This window comes from Rousettus aegyptiacus, unplaced genomic scaffold, assembly GCF_014176215.1.
Source record: "Rousettus aegyptiacus isolate mRouAeg1 unplaced genomic scaffold, mRouAeg1.p scaffold_m13_p_2, whole genome shotgun sequence".
NCBI classification, from domain to species: Eukaryota; Metazoa; Chordata; class Mammalia; order Chiroptera; family Pteropodidae; genus Rousettus; species Rousettus aegyptiacus.
In genome coordinates this window covers 167,244,312-167,264,634 of record NW_023416295.1, presented here as the reverse complement: position 1 = coordinate 167,264,634, position 20,323 = coordinate 167,244,312, and positions in this window count along the sequence as shown.

Genomic DNA, 20,323 nt, shown 5'->3' with positions numbered 1-20,323 from the left:
AGTTTTCATTTCTATTCAATAGTCATGTGGAGATGTCAAGTGGGGTTTTAGGTATACAAATCAGGAACTCAGAGGAGAAGTCTGAAATAGTGAACTGATGTTCTAAATTGACGCGTCATTGTTACAAGGAGGTTAGTAGGATCATGGATTACTACAGATTTTCAAGGTAAAAGGTGAGTAGCAGAAAAGTAACAAATCCACAGAAGACCTCCTAGAAAGATGATTTTGCAGGATCAACAAGATTTGGAAGGATGGAGGGTAAGAAATGCCCCTAAGTAGATTCAAGCATATAAACTGAGATCTCACGAGGCAAAATATGATGTCTTGTTTGTCAGCTAGTGAAGATGCTACTAACTGGGTTTACAAATCCCATGGATCCCCTGGATTCCCCAAACTCTTTGAGGGTTGCCACTTGGGGTACAAAGGAAGATCAACTATGTGGGTTTCTAATGCCCCACCCATCTGGGAAATCAGGTACCACGCTGTGAGAAGGCTATGCTACACGGAGAGACAACATGCTCTGGTGCTCTGGATGAGTCATCCCAGCCCAGGTACCAGACAAAACCTCCAGATGATGCCAGCTTTCAGGTGTCTGGGTCATGATCAGCCGTTTGAGTCTCCCCAAGTGAAGCCCCAGACATTGTGGAACAGACAAGCCATTCCCTTTGCTCCCTGCCTGAATTCCCACACCGCGTAATCTGTGAGCTGAACAAAGAGGTCATTGTTTTATGCTACTCTGTGTGGGATGGCTTGTTACGCAGCACTAATGGCCGGAACGCTCCCCATTGATACAATAGGTAAGCACGTGTGTGTATGTGTGTGTGTGCGCGCGCGTGCGTGTACACACACACACACACACACACACACACTCACCCATGGCCGGAATGGAGCAAATATCAAAAAAGAAAGATCAATTCGCTAACTCTCTGTCTCAGTTTCTCCCTCCACTAGGTGATAGGGAGGTGAGACGCTTTGAACCCAAAGGCCCTTCCAGCTCTAAGATGCTGCTTCTGTGATCTCCCCTCCCTTCCCTTCCACTAGGACCTCGTCTGAAATCCCTCAGTTTCTCTGAGCTATACGTGACTGACAACTCCCCAACAGTAGCTGTATTTTAGGCAGCATCAAAGCCTAAAGGGAAAGGAATAAAGCTTTGATGGTGGGATTTCAGTCAGTCTTTTTCTTTTCTTTTCTTTTCTTTTTTTTTTTTTTTTAGGGGATGGGAGGAGTAGTTATCTTAAGCCTTGAAACTGTAACAGTATTCGTATATCGTTATTACATAAATGAGTTATACTATCCACACTGGTTGTTAGTGTGACATGGAGTATTGCCGTGTGACGATGCTTACGCTGTGCCCAACAGCAAGAAACCCTCCCACGCCCTCCTGAGTGCAACCTGCCCTGACGCCATGTTAGAGAACACAAAACAATCTGTCACGTGGCCTGAGGATTCTACACTAGGTATTGGTCATTGAACCCAGAGGATTTCAAATCTCTGCACAGCGAAACATTGACATTTTAGACTAAATCAAGGTGTTCCTGTGACAAAGCTGAATAATGCAGATGTCTTCATTTGCAGGAAACATATGCTAATGAAGAAGATTTTCAATTTTCCTCCCATAATTTTTTTTTTTCCTGATGTTCACCATCACTGGCTGGCTAGAAAAATCAGTTCCAGCTCAAAGGAGAGGAAAATATTGGAACGGTTATGGGAAATGGGCTCAGGAGTTAGACGTGGGTTTGAAAAGGGACAAAATGAATCAGCCCCTTACTGCTGTTTGACCTAGGGCCAGTCACTGTTCTAGTGCTTAAGGAATCCTGTCACGTGTAACACAGTTCTTCTCTCATAGGGATGTGTTGAGATTAAAGGAGATTATGCATTACGCACACATGACGGTTCATACAAAAATTGCTGCCTTTAGTAATAAAGCGTTCCTATGCCGTTGCAGGCGGAAACTAGATGGAAGGCAACTTTCAAGGTGCTCTTAACCTGCCAGAGAGAGTCTTAGAAAAAAGGGAAGTGGGGTGTGTGTGTGTGTGTGTGTGTGTGTGCACGCGTGGGCATCTGAGTTTTGCAAATTAGATAACTCCTCACAATAAAATTTTCAGTTTGGTTAATGTTCCGCTCTTCTGTTTTCGATATAAAAACACCCTAGAGAAAAATAACATAGTGAAGCAGGAAACGCATGGCCTAAGAGCAAAAATGGATTCTAATCCTGGCTTAGTTACTGATCTTCTCTGAATCTCCGTGCAGACATGTATTAAGTGCTCGATAAATATTTGTGAAACAAAATTTGAGAACTTTTAGCCTAATATCTACTATTTTCTTTTTTAGGATCAAGTGAGATATAGAAAAGCATCCAGCTCAGAGTTGCTAGTTGGCAAATATTTGTTTTCTTTGTGTACACTTTTTTTTTTAAGTGCTTGGCATTTTTTTTTTTATTAAGAAGCTCCAAATGTGATCAGTTCTTTTCATTCTGATGGATTTCAATTCCTTTTTTCTTTATCATGTGGATAACAGTGTTGTGACCACTGAGCTGCTTTTACTGAATATATTCATTCTCGATTCTATTCTAGGGATTTTCTAAAAACAATATGTTGCATGGATAAACTAATGGAGCTTCTCAGAGGAACTCAGCAAGCTGCATGTATGTTAATCCTCGTCCTTGTGAAGAAAGCAGAAAATACATCATTTTCCACAGACTTAAAAGATAGCTTATATCATGGACACACACACACACACACACACACACACACACACACACCCCTTGAATACAGTTTTCCCTAACCATGAAGTCTGAGATGGTCATGGAATCACTAGGCTTTCTTCCTCTGGAGATAAACTTAGATCTCTGTGACTTCCTGAAAGAAGATCATTCGCTTCATCTTTAAAATCAAGGAGTACTGGGGGAAGAAGGTTCTGGTGCTTCTTTTTTAATGCTCAGCGATTTCTACCCTTCCACCTAGAAGCAACTAAATTCACATCACAGGATTCAACTTCCCGCCATCAATCTGGTGATCAATCTTAAAGTCCCAGTCTGCCAGCCATTTCCTAGGTAACCAACCCCAAGTGACTTTAATGGACAGCCCATAACAGACAGAAACCAGCAAGAGACAGGAAAAACCCGTTGTTTTGTACTTTTTTCTTAATATGTTTAAATAATTAAAAATGCCATCAAGAAACTAATCCATAGATACAATGATCTGTCAAATACGATTGCATAGTGCTTTTCTACTGTCATTGATTCGCTTAAGAGGAGAAAGAACTATTTACTCAAGGTTTTACTTGTCCTACAAGAAATTTCTTTCAACTTCTGAAATGAAGTTAAAGTTATCGGGCCAGATCTTGTTGAGAGGACGAGTTACAAACTGGCGTGAGCAAAACCTCTGCTGCAGTAATAACCTCTACGTTTCCTTTTCATCTGGAAATATCATAAACGGGCTCTTTTTGGAATGTACTTTGGATTAAATTTAGTAATTCAAGGAAGCTTAAAGGTTAAAGCATCCATTTGGGAGTCAGTCCTCAGTGAATCCTGGATGCAACATATAGGCATTGCATGACCTTTGGAAAGGATACATAATCTTTCTGAGCCCCTATTCATGCATTTGTAAAATGAGGGTAATGGAAATAAACTGTATCTCATCAGGTTACTAGGATGCTTAAATCAGATAACACAGGTAAATCACCTAGAGCAATGCTGGTCACATAGTAAGCACTTAACAAAGGTTAGAAATAAATGAAAACAGAATCACTGCCCTATACATGATTAGATAAAAAATTAAATGGCACTTGAGTTGAAAGAAAGAAAATCATTAACTCTGAAATATTATTCGTGGAGTCATAGTCAGCAAACATACGGAGCACCTTCTGTGCACAAAACAGTGTAGTAGATGGAGAGAATATGGGTTTTAGAATCAGATAGAAGTGCATTTGAATCCTGTTTCTCCCTGATTAGCTGTGAGACCATGGAAACACAACCTACCCTCTCATGGTCAACATGGGCCCGCGACTGCAATCAACACTAACGGACTCAGCACTCTTAACTAAAAAGCAGTTTACTGAACGTCCTTGGGACATTTAAAATCAATGAGAGACTAAAAGACTAGTTTGGAAAACTGGTTAAGGTTCGGTAAGGTTCCAGAGAAAATCATGGAGAGACCACGCAGGAGCAATGGCCTGGATAAAAGTCATTCATCAGTGCTGCTGGCATGAATATGACCTGCAACGGGCCCATGTCCTTCTGTCACCAGCTCAAGATTCAAAACCCTCGGCTGTGATTACTATGTCATTCACATGCCACTGTGGTCAGGATAAAAGAGACCTCTTTAGCCTTCGTCATTGGGGGAGGGAGTGTGGGGGGCCGGGGAAGGGGGGCGTGCTACCTCCACCATGACCATGCATATTGAGTCATTCCAGAAAAGGAAAATTAGGCACCAAAACAGCAAATACCTTCATAGGCTTAATGAGGCAAAATATTGCCAACCTGTAAAGATGAAGGAACTAAAATCTGCAAAGTGCATATCAAATGCCCGGCATGTAGCTGGCACTCAATAACTGGAAGCCATTACTATTAGACATTCCAGGTGTAGCCTCTGAAACAGAACAAACGTTCATTCACCACATATCCTGTGCCTGGGCCTATGCTGGGCTGCGGCTGACTAGCGACAGTACAGGTTAATGTAGCATTCTACCTGCTCATAATAAGAGTCCAGAGTAATGGGAAAGGCAGAAAAGTCAAAAAATAACAATAGGGATTTGAAATAGCCATGACAAGGCCCACTTATAAAGTGTTCTGGATTTTCAAAGGAGAGAGCTATTTCTTCCATCTTAGATGGCTGGAGAACGTGGAAAGAAATAGGAAATTCTCACTGAAATGGTGGCATTTGAGCCCGGAAGATATTCTCCTCTCTATCAATCCTGATTCTGCATGTCCCTCAAGGTACCGCTTCTACCAAAACAGCCTTGCTCCTTAATCCAAATGCAGTTTGAAAGATGTGAATAAGGAAAATTTCCTGGATGAAGTATTCTAGATGGACAAAGAGTTGTCAAAGATATTCTTACATGCTCCCTCTCTTTTTCATTACTTGCCACTGTCACCCACATATCATGCCCAGGGGAACACATTTCCCCCTTAACTAATGGTCTGCTCCATGCGGCCACTGTAGTCTGGTGGGTTCTAATGCCTGGATTGTGCGACAGGGTGGTCCTGTTATTAAAGCTTTGGGTCCCACGTTCTCCAAGATGTAAAGCGACTAGGGAAGTGGGCAGGTCTCCCCATGGTGGTGGTTTACTGTGGTGAGAGAGTACAGAATTGGGGTCAGGTAGACCTGGGTTTAAGGCTTGTCTATTACTAAATTATATAACCTTGAGCAACTCACACCAGGTGCTATAAAATTCCATACATAGGGTGCCTGGCAGAAGAGTCAACCCTGAAGAAAAGGTTACACAATTTAAAAGGTGACGGAAGGAGATTTGACTTTGGGTAGTAAACATGCAAAGCAATATACAGGTGATATATTATAAAATTATACATTTGAAACCTATACAACTTTATTAACCAATGTCAGTCCAATAAATTTAATTTTAAAAAGAATTATTTTAAAAAGGGTTATAACTAAACCTTCTCTGTTCAATATTCTTCTCTCACATTCGATCTAAATAAGGGGTTAGTAGAGTATAATTGGTGGATCAAAAACAGTGGGCCACCTGTGTTTGTAAATAAAGTTTTATTGGAACACATCCCTGCTCATTCCTTTACTTTATCCTCTAGGGCTCCTTTCGCACTGACGTCTAAGTTGAGTAGCTTCAACAATGACAGTATGGCCGACAAAACCTAACATATTTACCATCGGGCCCTTTATAGAATAGTTTGCCTGCCCCTGGTCTAATCACCAATTAAATACATTTATGTGCTGTTTATGATAATCGGGATCTTTTGGTACTTGAAAACCTCATCCTCCACATTAAGATGTTAAGTTCTTTGAAGCCGGGCCCCTCATGTAGTTTTTCCTCTAATAATACTATTTCACATTTGCTTTTTACTTGCCAAAGAACTTTGATGTGTGAGCTATCATTTCCCAGAGTCTAGTATAGTGTCGAGCAAACAGAAGACACTTGAAAAATATTCGACTGATGGATTGCCTTCTTCTGATTTATTTCAAACTCTAAGTAATTGGACCAATGGTTCTTTTTTGTCACTAACGTGATAGGTCGTGAAGACCATCACAAATTCCTGTATCAAAAGGGGACGAAATATTTCAAACCATTGTATGAAATGGCTTTTTGGTAACATGTCTAGTTGTCACCAGTTTCCATCTAAATCCTTTAAGAGCACTACCTGACTCTTTCCGCAAGAGACGCTGCTGTTTCTGTAGAGAAGAATAATGTTTAGAGTCGGACTTGAACTAGAATCCCAGTCTGGCCAGCTCCTGGCTTTGAAGTTGTGCCCAAAGGCTCCTGTTTCAGTATCGCTTAGAATCGACACAAGTCAGAAACATCTTCTTCCTTCCACGCATGTCACACTCACATCTTCCTTTCGCTCTTCTACTCATCAGCTTCTCTACCCATCAGCTCCGGAGCAACAATGATTTAGAATTTCCCAGTTCCTGAGGACCATATTGGTGAATTTTCTTTTACAGCCAGAGACAAAGGGACAGAGCAACCTAAGACCAGGTAAATTCACTAAGAAGAAAACTGTGACGAGAAGCAAATGTTCCAGGAAAAAGATAAGAGATGTGAAATACACATGCCTGTCTGGGAAGCTCTGGAGAGATGTGACATTTCTTGTCATTGATTTGACCTACTTCCAGCTCTTCTGTGTAATAAATGGCCAAGCACTCGATACCATTAAATATTTCATTTCTGCACAGTTATAGTTAATTTTAATGATGCTTTCTAGTTATTTTGTGCTTATTATCTATGAACCGGGAGGACCTCTCCCTTTTTTTAAAATAATTGAATTTATCAAAATTTCATTATAAAAACAGGCTGAAAATGGTCCGACTTCTTAATATTGTGACTAAATGTAAACCTGATATTGAAGTTTTTAAATGGAAGATCTGTGTAATTATTTTTAGTTAATTATGTCTTTATTCCGAGTACTGGGTGCTTCTTTATTGGAATCTTATATTTATTGTATGTTTTTTTTTTTGTTGGATAATTTATAAAAGAGCCTCTGAAAGGGATTGTGTAGCCACAAACAAGACCAAGAGTGGAAGAGATGTTTTTCAGTTGCACAGGAAGATGACATAGTCACTAGCAGTTCTGCACACTATTGCAGGTGACCAAAGGCATGAATTGTCTTCTCTACAATCACATATGTGGCAGCAAAATGGATTTTTATATTTATCTGTGAATACGGAAGGATTTTATATTATGGAGATTCACTTCAAATAAAATAATGAACTGTGAAGACTTAACCTTGAGCATTCTTTAGAATTTTTATAATGATAAGTCTTGGCTTATAAATGATACTCATCTCTCCGTGGTACTTACCCCTTTGGTCATCACAATGACCTTACAAGGTAGGCACGGCAAGTATTAAAATTCCTATTTTATAGAGGAAAAAAGTGAGCCCCAGGGAAGCTAGAGCTTTCCCTATGCAGCCAGCTGGGTTCTAAATCCATGTCTGACTTCGAATCCTTTGGGGTTCCCAGGCCTTTATAGATGAGCCATCCCTCGGCTCCCCAGGAGAGGGACAAGCTTAGGCTTAACAATTGTCCTCTGTTCTACCTCCCTACTCCATTCCAAAGTCTATCCAGTCTCTTACTTTTCTTGGGTTTTGTCTCCCAGCTCTAGTCTGCACCCTCCCACTAGGAATCATTATAAAATTTAACTTCTTTTTTCTTGGCCAGAGTTCTGGCTCCTTGTCATTTTAGGGTAATTATCCAACCCTACCCAACCCTACAGCTAGACCTGAATCTACTGCTTTCTACCCCTGATAGACAAGTGTCTAATCTAATAAGGATCTGGGCTGGCAAAGAGTCTCTGCACTCCATTTACTCCAGGAGTGACTGTTTAGAGACCAGAGGAGACTAGAATTCTTTCTGGGGGTCAGAGACAGAAACATGATGAAGACTTTGAAGGGGATATTCTCCATCTGGCTGGCCACTGGAGCCAGTGTTGGTTCCTAAAGCTAGAAGAGTAAGACAGATAGGCTTGTTTTCATGAGAAAATTCATGAGGCTCTGAGCAAAATCCAAACTATTTTAGAGCTTAGTATATTCATTCAGCCAACAAATATTTAATGAGCAACTACTGTGCACCAGACACTGTTAACAGACACTGAAGATACATCAGGGAATGAAATAGGGGAAAAAAAATTCCATTCTTAAAGAGCTTTCATTCTACTGGGAGACACAGACCATAAACATATAAACAAAAACATACTAGTCTCTCCTCATCCATCAGCAGGGATGTGCATTTTTTAACTCTGTTTTGCTACTTAGGTGGAGAAGCGGAGTACCTGGGGAGTGAGTGGTGTTGGCGTCCAGCATGCGGGTTCCGTGGAGGTGATGTGAGAGGCCGGGAAAGCAGGGAATATACAAGCTATCGATTGCAGGGACGGACCACGTTATCTAAGCCTAGCAGAGAGAGAAGTGATAAAGAGAAAAACAGTGTCAGGGTCAGCAGAGGCCTTAACGAGGTCAGGGGGGCGGGGGGTGTTTGTGGGGTGACGGTGGGGTCAGTAGTCACGGAAATGAGCTAGAAAAACGGAAAACGGTTACCAAAGAGTGGGACGCTTAAGCCAAGAATTCGAAGACAGTTCGGCTATTGCTAGCGACGTGGGTATCGTTGTGTGAAAAGATGCTTGGGACCTGGCGGAGGAATGAATGGCTCAGAGGAAAACAAGGTGTGGGGATGAGGGACGGAGCTCTGGGCGTCAGAGGGGTCATTCCCCCCGATGTCGCCTTCTGCGCCTGCGCGCGCTGGCGCTCAGACACACGCACGGGTCGCTCCCCCCGATGCCGCCTTCTGCGCCTGCGCGCGCTGGCGCTCAGACACACGCACGGGTCGCTCCCTGTCACGCCAGCTTTCTCGTACGAGCCTGTCATTGCTGTCCCCTTGCCCCGCTTCATTTTCCTATAGCATTTATCACCAGCCAGCACGTAAATATGTTATATAGATTTTTTTTTTTTTTTATCACCGCTCCCCCTCCGTGAAGGCGAGGACTTTATTTGCTTTGGTTCATAGCTGTAGCTTCACAAAGGAAGAGACACTCAAAAGCCCCAGGGACACGCGTCTTCGCCTCCTGGCCTGGAGACCCCTGAAGAGGGAAATAAAGACCAGCTCTGGCTAAGGCGACGGGGGAGGCGGTGCTCCAGCGAGGACGGGGACACAGACGGAAGGAGTGACGGATGCAGATTTTTTTTTTTTTTTTGAACACAGAGGATAGAGGGAAAAGGGACAGGGATGGGTATGAAACTGGGCCAAGTTAGGGGGTGTGCGGGACAATTTGGGAACGCGTCGAGGTGACCTGGGATGACCTGAGAGTCTTCGGAGTGTGGTGCTGACTGAGGTACCAAGGGACGGAAGGCGGAGTGGGATCAGCGCTGAGGGGCACGTAGGGGAAGGTGAGTTAGCAATTCTCATCACGGACTCCCTCTAGGAATTAACATGGTAGACGGTTAGCTGTGGGAAGAGAGGTTGTAAAGGTCTTATTGAGAGCTCACAAATTTCTGGGGGGCTCCTTAAATACAGCGGTAGGTTACATCGTGATATGTCTCCACATACCTCTACCAGAAGCCCACGCACCCCAAGTCCTGGTTGTTTGGAAAGTCCTGGGTCATTCCACCCTCGCATAGACCCAGGTAGCCTCGTGATGGGTATGTGGCATGGTGAGGGCTTGGGGGGCTCCTTAGAGCGGGTCTCAGAGTGGTAGCAATAAACAATGAGAGTTGGAGCAGAAGAGGAAGGTCACCCTTCTAAGTACGCCTCCCCAAACGACCTATATTCCTGCAGGAGACGGCATGTCATGGAACACGTCGGAGTCACTGCAATTTGGGCAGAAGCGTGAAGCGAGCCCATCCTCTAATCAGGGGAGGCCGAGGCCCAGAGACACAGACGTTACGAGCAACAGTTCCAGCATCTAGCCTCTGTGCAAAACCTCCTTAAAACTAGCCTCTTGCTTCCTCTCTTTAGAGAAGTAATGTCGAATTTGCCTTTTTCTAAAAAAAAGCTTCCCTTGAGCAGAGGTGGCTCTTAAGCCTTTAGATGGTGAAGGACATCACGGTTTGCAGAGCTGTCCGGAGCTGAGATGTCAACAAAGTAAGTCAGGAACCGGAGGCTCACGGGCCGCCACATACAAGTCGTGCAAGTTCTACGCCGGGACACCCGGGACAAGGAGCGCCAGTTGCTGATTTGAACAAACGCGCCGAAGGGGCAGATGTCAGTCCTGAGTCAATAAAGCTGAAAGCAAAACCCTAGCGCGGGCCTGAGAGGCGGAGGGGGCGGGGGGGGGGGGGGACACACACTCTGTCTGTGCGAAGTGGGAGCACGTGGGCCTCGCTCCCGGGAAGGCGGATTCAGGTGAAAGGCGTGGAAAGAGACGCAGTTATTTGGATGACTGTAAGGATCCTTAAGAGAACGGCCTTTTTATCTAGTCTTCCAAAAAAAGGCAATTTATGGCATTTTATCTCCACTCCCGTGTGGCGTGGAAGCTCTCTCAGCACCTCTTCTAGCTCTCGGAATAGATTTCCTTCTGTGCTCCCTTCCCCTTCCGAGGGCCAGGCTCGTGGAGTCTAATTCATCTTCGTATTCCCAGGACTTAGCAGAGGGTGGACACTCTCTAAACTGTACAACAGGCTATATATAATGATGTGAAGCTTTAATTCAACATTCTGAGCTCAGAACTGTGATCATGCAGGGTCAGGATGGATACTGCGAATAACTAATTATTAGCGAGAGTGCTTTATGAATTAAATCCTTTAACCCTCGTAGCATGGTCTATAAGGTCGATGTTATTACCTCCCTTTTACAAATAATAATAATAAACACATATGTACAGAGTGTTCAACACGTGAAGGGCACTGTTCTAAGCACTTTTACTTATATTAACTAATGAAATCCTCCTAACGAATCTTTGAGGTAGGTACTATCACCCTGTGTTGCCAGACGCAAAGCTAAGTTGTAGGCATCACACGGAGTAAGCAGCAGAGCTTGGAATTTTTCTGGCTCCAAGGCCTATGTGATTAACCAATAAACTATACTGCCTCCCCAGATTCTCTGGCCAAAACGATAAACGTTTCTGGATTCTTTTTAAAACATTCATATTGATCTCATCCAAAAACTAGTACCATTTTAAATCTCGAATTCAAAAGACTGTGTTTTGGGGAGCGTAACGAGAAATGGGAAAGTGGGTCTCTGACTGTGTTTAAGCGTTGATGGGAGGGGAGCAAATCAAGAGTCTGGAAATGTTATTTCGAAGCCTGACTACACCCTTTCAATGGTCCGGGTGCCACCCTCCTGGTAAGTATAGATCCCCCGTTTGGTCATTAACACCCATTATCTCACTCCCCCCACAGACTTGCCAAATTTACTTTTAACTGCTCTCAGCACTGAGACAGAAGGGGGGCAGGATAATGAGCCTGCACAATGTATAATTATTATAAATGAGCAGAGATAAACTACACCTGTCAAAATAAATGATCAGTATCCTGAATCGCTGGGTTCTCCATTTACTGTTTTGTAAACTTGAGTCATTCAGCCTTGCTCATTTCTCCCACTGGCTGTTCCCGAGACTTTTTCTTCCCCCTGATTGGAACCCCTAGAGTTAGCTCAGAAGGTGCTCCTCGCCTCCAAATTCTTCTGCGGATTAGAGAAAAGCTCGAAGTGAATTGTTCCTGCAGGGTAGGAATTACGAAACAGCCGGCATTGCCTGGGAGGAGGTCAGGCTTGGTCTGGCTCCTCGGGGCTCCGTCTATCAACCTTCAGCCTCTCAATGAAACCTGCTTTTTCGTTCTTTTCCTAAGGTTCTGCCCAAGTGACAAGAAGACAATGGCAACGCAGCACAGAAGTCGAGCTAATTTTAAGTGTGACTGTATTTAAGGAACGTTCAGCCGGCAGTGTTTTGGATGCAGAAACACTTATTTCCATAGTCTCCAAAATTCGAATCTGACAAACAAAACTGTCGAGTGGTTCCAGGTCTTTGTGTCTACACCAGTGTAAAATAATTGCCTGTGTGGCTTTTAACAACAGTCCTCTCACGTATTTTCCTAAGAATTGTTTTTTTTTTTTTTCTTAGTACTGGGGTATATTGGTCAGGATTCTCAGGATACGAGCAACAGAAATAAGGATGGGAGTTTTGTTAGAAGGACAATGAGGTCGCTCAACATATCAGAGATAGAATTGGACAGGAAGGCCTACGACTCAACAGGAGCGTTTCGGGATCAGGGACACTCTACTTCCTAGGGGGCAGAGCAGATTCATTTTAGCATGACCCACTCTTTTGAGAGAAGATCTGATAGAGCAATGTGGCCAACTGCAAGGATGGGTGACCGGGACACTATGAAACGGGAGCGTATGTCCAGAGGAAGGAAAATAAGAACTAAAACAAAAATAAAAATGTACTTCCCACCTTTCATTTGGTTTGTTACTCCATACAAGAAACCCTCAGCCTTCCAGAACTCAGTCACCGTTCCAACACACATTCTGGTCCAAGACACAAATATTTTTCTTTAAGTGTCTAGGTGACAAGCAGCTCTAAGAAGAGCAAAATGTGGTCAGTGCATGAGGCTATTCAGACAATGCCAAGTCCACGGATTTGCTCCTTGGTGGGCTGGTCTGGAGATGCAGAGGGTCAGGAGAATGACGACTGAGTAGCTGGCCTCTGTGTACCAAACACCCCCCGTGGGACTTCTTACTTACAAACCTCTCTCACGCACCTCCCATCCACTGGTGATCCTGTGGTCATATTCCTCCTGAGACTAATAGGAGGAACATATCCAACGATAATACTCAAAACCTATGATAATCTTATGGCACAGTGCCCTTCCCCACAGAACAGATTCAGACCCTGCTGTGCCAGGAATTCCCGTTAGATGCTGGATGATGAGAGGTCCAAAGTCTTTAGGGGAGAAGCTGGGGCGACCGGGATATTGGCAGGGGAACTCAGCGTTCTCAGCTCAGCAGCTGCTTACTGACCTATATGGAGTATTTTGTTGTTTTGTCAATTGGTATGGCTGTGTTGATGTGTTTCTGATATCAGCCCTGTATGCAGCCTTTAGAAGACTTCGCCCTATAGTTCTTTAGGTTCTTTGAACAGAAAATATCGAAGAACAATCTTAGTGATTGAAAATTATGATTGAGGACAAAGAGATACAAGAGATTTAAAAAAAATGTGAAAGAGAAAGACAGCAATATCCCAGCAGCAAACAGAAGTTCTGTCCTCATCTAGGTGAGGGGCTGCCCAGCCTCAGGAACCCTGCCCTCTTTCCCACAGGTGTAGTCTCTTGAGGCCCACCTATGGTCCAGCTCTCAGGAGTACGCCGGGAGCTCTAGTCTTGAACTTGAACTCAGGCCCTTTTGCTGTACATTTGATTTGGACGGCTTGGTTCTGATGGATAGCTGGGCTCCACTCCCATTCTTCAGCTGCAGTCCCCATGGAGTGACCCCATATGAGGATACTACAGCCACCTTTTGTCCCCTGTAACCGGCTTCTGTTCCAATAATATGCCTAGTATTGCATTCCCAACCTCTGACTGGGGACTGGCCCGCTATGCACCATTTCCCTTCCAATTGTCCAAATGTTTGCAAACATTTCCTGGGGATTCTGAGATGACTCAAACCCAATCCTTGCCCTTGCAGAACTAAAATTCCTACTCTTTCAGCCGCTCCTTGTGCCGGGGACTGACTACTTGCTAGCAGACCTCTGTGAAAGTGACAATCAACTTGGATAGCTGGGTATTGCCGTGTCTGACACTGCTCAAGTTGCGCTCCACCCCTCTGTTGGGAACCTGCGTCCTGGGGTGGCCACTGTGGACTGGAGAACTTAGATGTTAGGACTTGTCCTTCCTTCAGCACTAGGAGATGCTCCACAGCCCCCCCTCCCCCACAATGAAATTAATCTAACTCTCTTACCCCTCTCTCACGTGCCCTGGCATTACCAATCAACCAGGCACATCTACCTACAGCCCCACGTACAGCGCCCTTAAGCTCCACCTGAATCCCTGTCAATCATCACCATGGGGAATCTTGTGTTTTCCCTGTTCCTTGGGAACCTCAAGGCCAAGGGCTGTATCGGTCTGTACGAAATGTGAATGTTCAGCTTTCCCCAAAGCCTTGGCTTTAACGTAAAAAGTATGATATTAGCTTACAGAGGTCACCATAAAAATAATCATCACCAAAATTAGGTTATTAATTCAGAAGATGCCCGATTTTGAAATGCCCTACTTTGTCACCCTAAATTTCAGACTTTGTTTATATCCACATCTGGCTGTTATATAGCTATCACAGTGCTTACAGAATACAGGAAATTGGAAGAATTGGCCAAAATGTGTTTGAGGGTATATTTGTCCTCCAGAGAGATAATGCCCTCTCTCTCCAAAAGGCAAAGTGTCACTGGTGAGTATCAGGCAAATTTTTGTTTTATTCCAAAGGCCATCAGGATACATAACTGGTGAAACTGAACAGGTCCTAGGTCGTCTTCCTTTGCTGGTTCTATACCGAAGTGAGACCTGCAAAGGTGAGCGGGCAGCACTGGGTTGGCTGCATGAACGCATCCTGTCGCTGTTCCAAAGATGTGCCAAGAAGGAATAATCCCAGGAGCAAGTAGCCACTGTCGTCAGCCCTATGAGAGCCTGTCTCCCTGATTAATCAACCTGGACCTCAAATACCCAGTGCCACCTGGTTCTGACTGGGCCACCCAGCACACTGCATTCCAACCTGGTCTCAATCCCCAAGGCTTCCAACATCATCGCTCCTTTTCCCCATTGATGGCCTTGGTTCATCTCAAAGGCCTAATGTTCAGACCCTCTTACTTTGACCCTGACTGACACTCAGAAGCCATCTCTAGCCACTTTGCCTCTGGATGCCCTGGGTATATACCTTTCCCAATTCTTTTTGGGCACTGGCTCTAGAATGACGCCACCACAAAATGAGGATTGACAGACAGCATAGTCATCCTCTCAAATAAGTTAACATTTGTCTTCCCCATAAAAACTGGTGATGGCATGAGGCCATTCCCTTCAAAAGAAGCTATGAAGTCTATTGTCTTTGTTTTTGTTTGAGATTTCATGAGCTTTTGTGGAAAAAAAAAAAAAACGAAGGCAAAAAAACCTTCAAAAACCTGAATTCGGAAGGCGTGTGGACATGTCGCTTAGTTTGGTTAGAGCAGCGGGGCCTCCCAGCTGGATCTTCTGGCCCAGCCCTTGGCCGTGGAAGCCACCTCTACAAAAGATACTCATCACTTTTGACTATACTGTAATAATTAATTGGCAGTTTATGTGATTAATAAGGAAGCAGATTTCACCTCCATCCTTCTGTCAAATTTTGGGGCTTAACTGGTCTTTCAGAGTGTTATTGGGAAAACTGAGGGTGAGTGTGGAACTCTAAACAAAACTGATGCCTACGTAAAAACATTGCTGAAAGCGTTCCATCACGTGTGCACGTGCTTGCTGGGCAAGAACTTTTGAAAAAGGAAACTGATGCCTAGGCTCAATGTGCTCCTGGAGTTAGTTGTTTATAAAAGCAAAGAAAATAAAGTATTTTTGTTGTTGTTGTTGTTGTTTGTTTCACTGGCTAGGAAATGTAAATATAATACACTTCAGTCTTACTAATCAAAGCTCTATCAAGGTATGTTTTAGTAGCAAGAACTTGGGAATCTGAATCTTAGACCCAACTGCCCTCGATCATGTGATATAGAACACCCAGTCGTTCATTCATTCACCGATATTTATTGAGCACCTACTATGTGCAAGACACTATATTGGGCACCAAGGATACTTAAGTACAGTAGACACCATCCCTGCTGTTAAGAAGTCATATAAAATGAGAACTGGATTCAGCAATATGGAGGCCAATGGCGACTTTAGAGAGAGCCATCATCCATGACGTGATCACAACAGAAGTTTTACTGGAGGGACTGAAGAGGGACCGGTGGGAGAGGAATTAGAGAGAGCAAGGGCCAACGAGTGTTTCTAAACTTTTCAAGAAGGTGAACATAGCTGAATTGCCTACTCTTAGAGACACCAAGTATGGATCAATCTTCCTCCCCAGGTACAACAAATGGCTAATGCCAAAATTAACCACTTGATGGGAGAGTTCTTCAATGGAGTTTAAATTTAGAATGATTTGAATTCTGTTCTCTTGGAACAAAATGACTACCATTTAAGCAAGGCTTAACTAAGGAAAATTTCTCTCCCATGTCTACATTTGAGTCCTCAGATACCACTGATTCTCTCCTATGGCCTCTGGCAACTATCCCACAAGTTCGGATGAAGGACTGGGCTCTTAGAATGCAGTGTTGCTTGGAGTAGATGCTCCCAGGGCTGAAGACTGACATGCATTTAAAATACTGTGGATGCTGAGCTAGTGTTGGGAAAATCTTATTGAGTACTATTGATGAAATCCTTCTTTGACCCTTAAGCTAAAGCTCTATATCTCTTTCTTAAGAGCAAAACTTCTCAAAACACATGATACAAAGCACTCAGAACATGAGCTGTAACACTGCAAACATACACATCTGTTTGTTGTTGTTTTCAGTACTATTATTTGCAGGACTTAAACTAATTTTCGACAGCACCACAGTGTTAGCTTCGTCCTTGGTGAAATCATGGTCAGGGGACAGCGGCTGCCATTCCAAGTGCTACATGCAATGTCCACAGGAAGGACAGGGATTGTCTCTTCCACCGTGTCCCTTTTAGTCGGCAATGAAAACTATCCCCCAAAGTTTCAACATTTATTCCTCAGATCTCATTGGCCAGAACTGCGTTAAGCTGTCTTTCTGAACCAATTTATGGCAAGGAGAATGTGACTTAGTGGTAGATGTAGACTAATTAGGATTCCCCGTGGAGCTAGGGACTTTAACGGCAAGGATGAAAGGGGCATGGCTTTGGCAATGCACATGGTCTGTACCACGGAATTACTGCATGTGAGCAGTTTGCAGACCGGTTGCTTTGCTTGAGAAAGTAGAGAATAATCGGGCCTCTTGGGATTGCTCTCAGTGGAAGGGTAGACAGAGCAGCCTAGGAGTGTTTGATGAATAAACATTTAACAAAGATCTGGTGTTCTGGACTAGGGGTGATGAGCCAACAATCTTGGAAACACTGCCTCAGGCTCTTTCCTGAAGGACGTGCATTTATGGCCACTGACCAAAATGAATAATGGATACTCCAAACTTTCCTTAAGACCCCCTGACTGGAAGAGTCATTTACACTATAAATTTAGTGAGACTGGATGGTGTGATATTGTGATTTATGGTAAGAAATACATTTTTGGTCTTCTTCCCCGTTTCTGGCACAGAGCTAAAATTCTCCTTATTTTCTAAGTGAGAGCCATAAGGTGTCTTTCGTCATGTTACCGAGGTGGCTTTTGGACTTCACGTCTAGGACAGGGGCTGGTTGCCAGGAGAATCAACCACGTGGCTACGGGTTAGAACTTTCCGTCCCACCCCAAGCGCTGCGGGGAGGTGAGTGGGGCTGGAGGTTAAATCTAAAGCTGATGGTTAATAATTTAATCAACTGTGCCCAAGGACGAAGCCTCCGTAAAATCCCAAAGAACAGGATCTGGAGGGCTTCCAGGCTGGTGAACACGGGGATGTGCTGGGAGAGTGGCATCCCTCGAGAGGGCGTGGAAGCTCTGGGCCCCTTCCCCACACCTTGCCCTGGGCACCCCTTCTGCCCAGCTGTTCCTGAGTTAGGTCCTTTTATAATAAACCAGTAATCTAGGAAGTAAAAGGTTTCCTAAGTTTTGTGAGCTGCTCAAGCAAATTGATTAAACCCAAGGAAGGAGGGGGTCATGAAAACCTCTGATTTATAGCCAGTTGGTCAGAAGTACAGGTCACAACCTAGGCTTTCACCTGGCGTCTGAATTGAGGAGGAGCGGGGAGCCATTTTGTAGGACCGAACCCTTAACCTGCGGAATCTGATGCTGTCTCCGGGTAGATAGTGTCAGAATTAAATTGCATGAACACCTAGCTGGTGTTAGAGACTTGTTTGGTGGTGTAGATGAAAGGCCCCTTTGGTAACCCCACACGCTGGAGTTGGGTCCAGGAACCTAAAAGACTACCATATACCTTAATCTGCCAAATTCTCACAGCCCCAATTAGTCAGGAAACAATACAGATTATTCCCTTTTCCCTGATGGTTTCCTATTGCCCACAGTCCACTTGCTAGTACCAATTTCTATACAATGAGTGTTGCAAACATCAGACAGAAAATTATTTATAGAAAAACATAATTAGGGCCATGCCTCAGAAAGAGGCTGGTTAGGATGCCATCATGGGTACTATCATTCCCGAAAAGCCACTGCTGCTTTCCCAGATTTTCGATTCTACCAGGGCCATCAGGAGCAACCTCCAGATGACCTGAATGTCTGCTTTGTTCTCTCGGATGTCAAAGTCCTTATGGGGACATCTGATTGGCCCAGCCTTGGTCATGTGCTCATGCCTTAGCTGCCAGAGAGAGCAGGGAGGAAATATATGCCCCGTAATAGATATTTGGATATTTGTTGTATTTTCCGGCTGCCCAGTACCTCTCGGTCACCTTGTGATCTCTGGGTAATCCACCTCATCCACCACAGGTCCCATCTTCCCAAGATAGGAATCTGAAAAATCATCTCCCTAAGTCCATTTGCAGCCTTGGCCTAGAAATGTGACCTTGACTCCACCCATCATCGGGGAACAGCGCAAGGAAACAGGCTCTATGTGGAGCATCCATTTTTGTGAGGTCACTAGTTTCAAGGTCAAGTTCACCATGCAGAAGTGGCATCTGAGCTGTGGGAAACAGTTCCCTTCCTAAGAGAGTTGCAAGCACTAGTTTCTGCTACTCAGTGGCAACAAAGCAGGTCTCCTGTCGGGAAAGCCCCCTAGCACAGTTTTGGGCATCGTTTCTAATCCCTTGAGCCCATTTCTGCAGCCCTCTCAGTGACCTGTGAATCATTCCTCTTCTGCTTACTTATCCAGAATCACTGCCTTCCTCACAATCAAGATCCCTGGCTGATAATGTATGCACCTTCAACCTCCACATCAGAAGTTGGGAACCCTTCCTCCTACCAAAATAATGGTAACCGCTCCCCCCACAGCCCCCCAAAAAATGAGTGGTATTCTTACCCTGGGAATAAAAAAAAAAAAAAAAGACACATCATGATGATCCCTAAATTTGCTATTACTATCCCCATTTTAGAAGTGAAATAAATGAACCTCAAAGAGATAAAGAGACTTGAATGCAGTCATACAAACAAGTCCATGGTTGAGCTGCAAGTAACCCCAGCAAGTTCTGATTCCCGGCCGGCATGCTAAGCCAGATCTTCTCATTCCTAACTCTCTGTTATTTTCCACTAGGACACACCCAGTCCTCACCAGAAAGTAAAAACACAACACTACCCAAAGCACAAACGCCAACAACAACAATAAACCCTCTCTTCTAGGGAAAGCGCATTATTCCTAGTAGTCAATCTTGAGAAATTTGTTTAAATGGGGCCATTCTACAGGAAGATTCCATACGCAGGGTGACAACATCCTCATCCAGATTTTCCCAGGAAACACAGAGGCGGGACTCGTTCTGCTTGTTCTGGAGGCGGTATGACATCACATCTGAGAGCACAGAGTCAAAAGCCATACACACCTGACTTTGAACTCTGCCTCTGCCACTTGAGTTGTGACATCCTGGGCATGCCCCCTAACCTCACTGAGCTCCTTCATGGTCATTTGTGTAACAAGGATAAGAATAGAACCATCCTCTCTGTCACAAGGATTGAGAGAGAAAATGCAGCTAAAGCACTTAGGGAGCACGGTTTCTGACATATGTTAAATGCTCAACAAAGGTCGGCTATTATTATCCTGGATGACCTTTGATAAAAGGCGTAGGTGTTCCACGGAGTTGCACATCACCTAAGGATTCCGAGGGAGATGGCAGTGATGTGGTCCAAACCTCCTGTCTGTCCAACTTGCTCCTGAACTTCTACCAGAGTGAAAGAAGGCTAAGTTTTTGTTTTATTTTTCCCCCGGGGAGATAATAACATCCACCCTCCCTAATTCGCAGAGTCATTAAACGGACAAAATAAGATAATGTATGTGCAGAAAAAGCACTGGGGAGAAAAGTTAAGTGCTATAAAGTTGCAAGGTATTGTTGTCCTTGTGGCTGTTATTGTTTTGGAAAGCACTTACCCTGGTA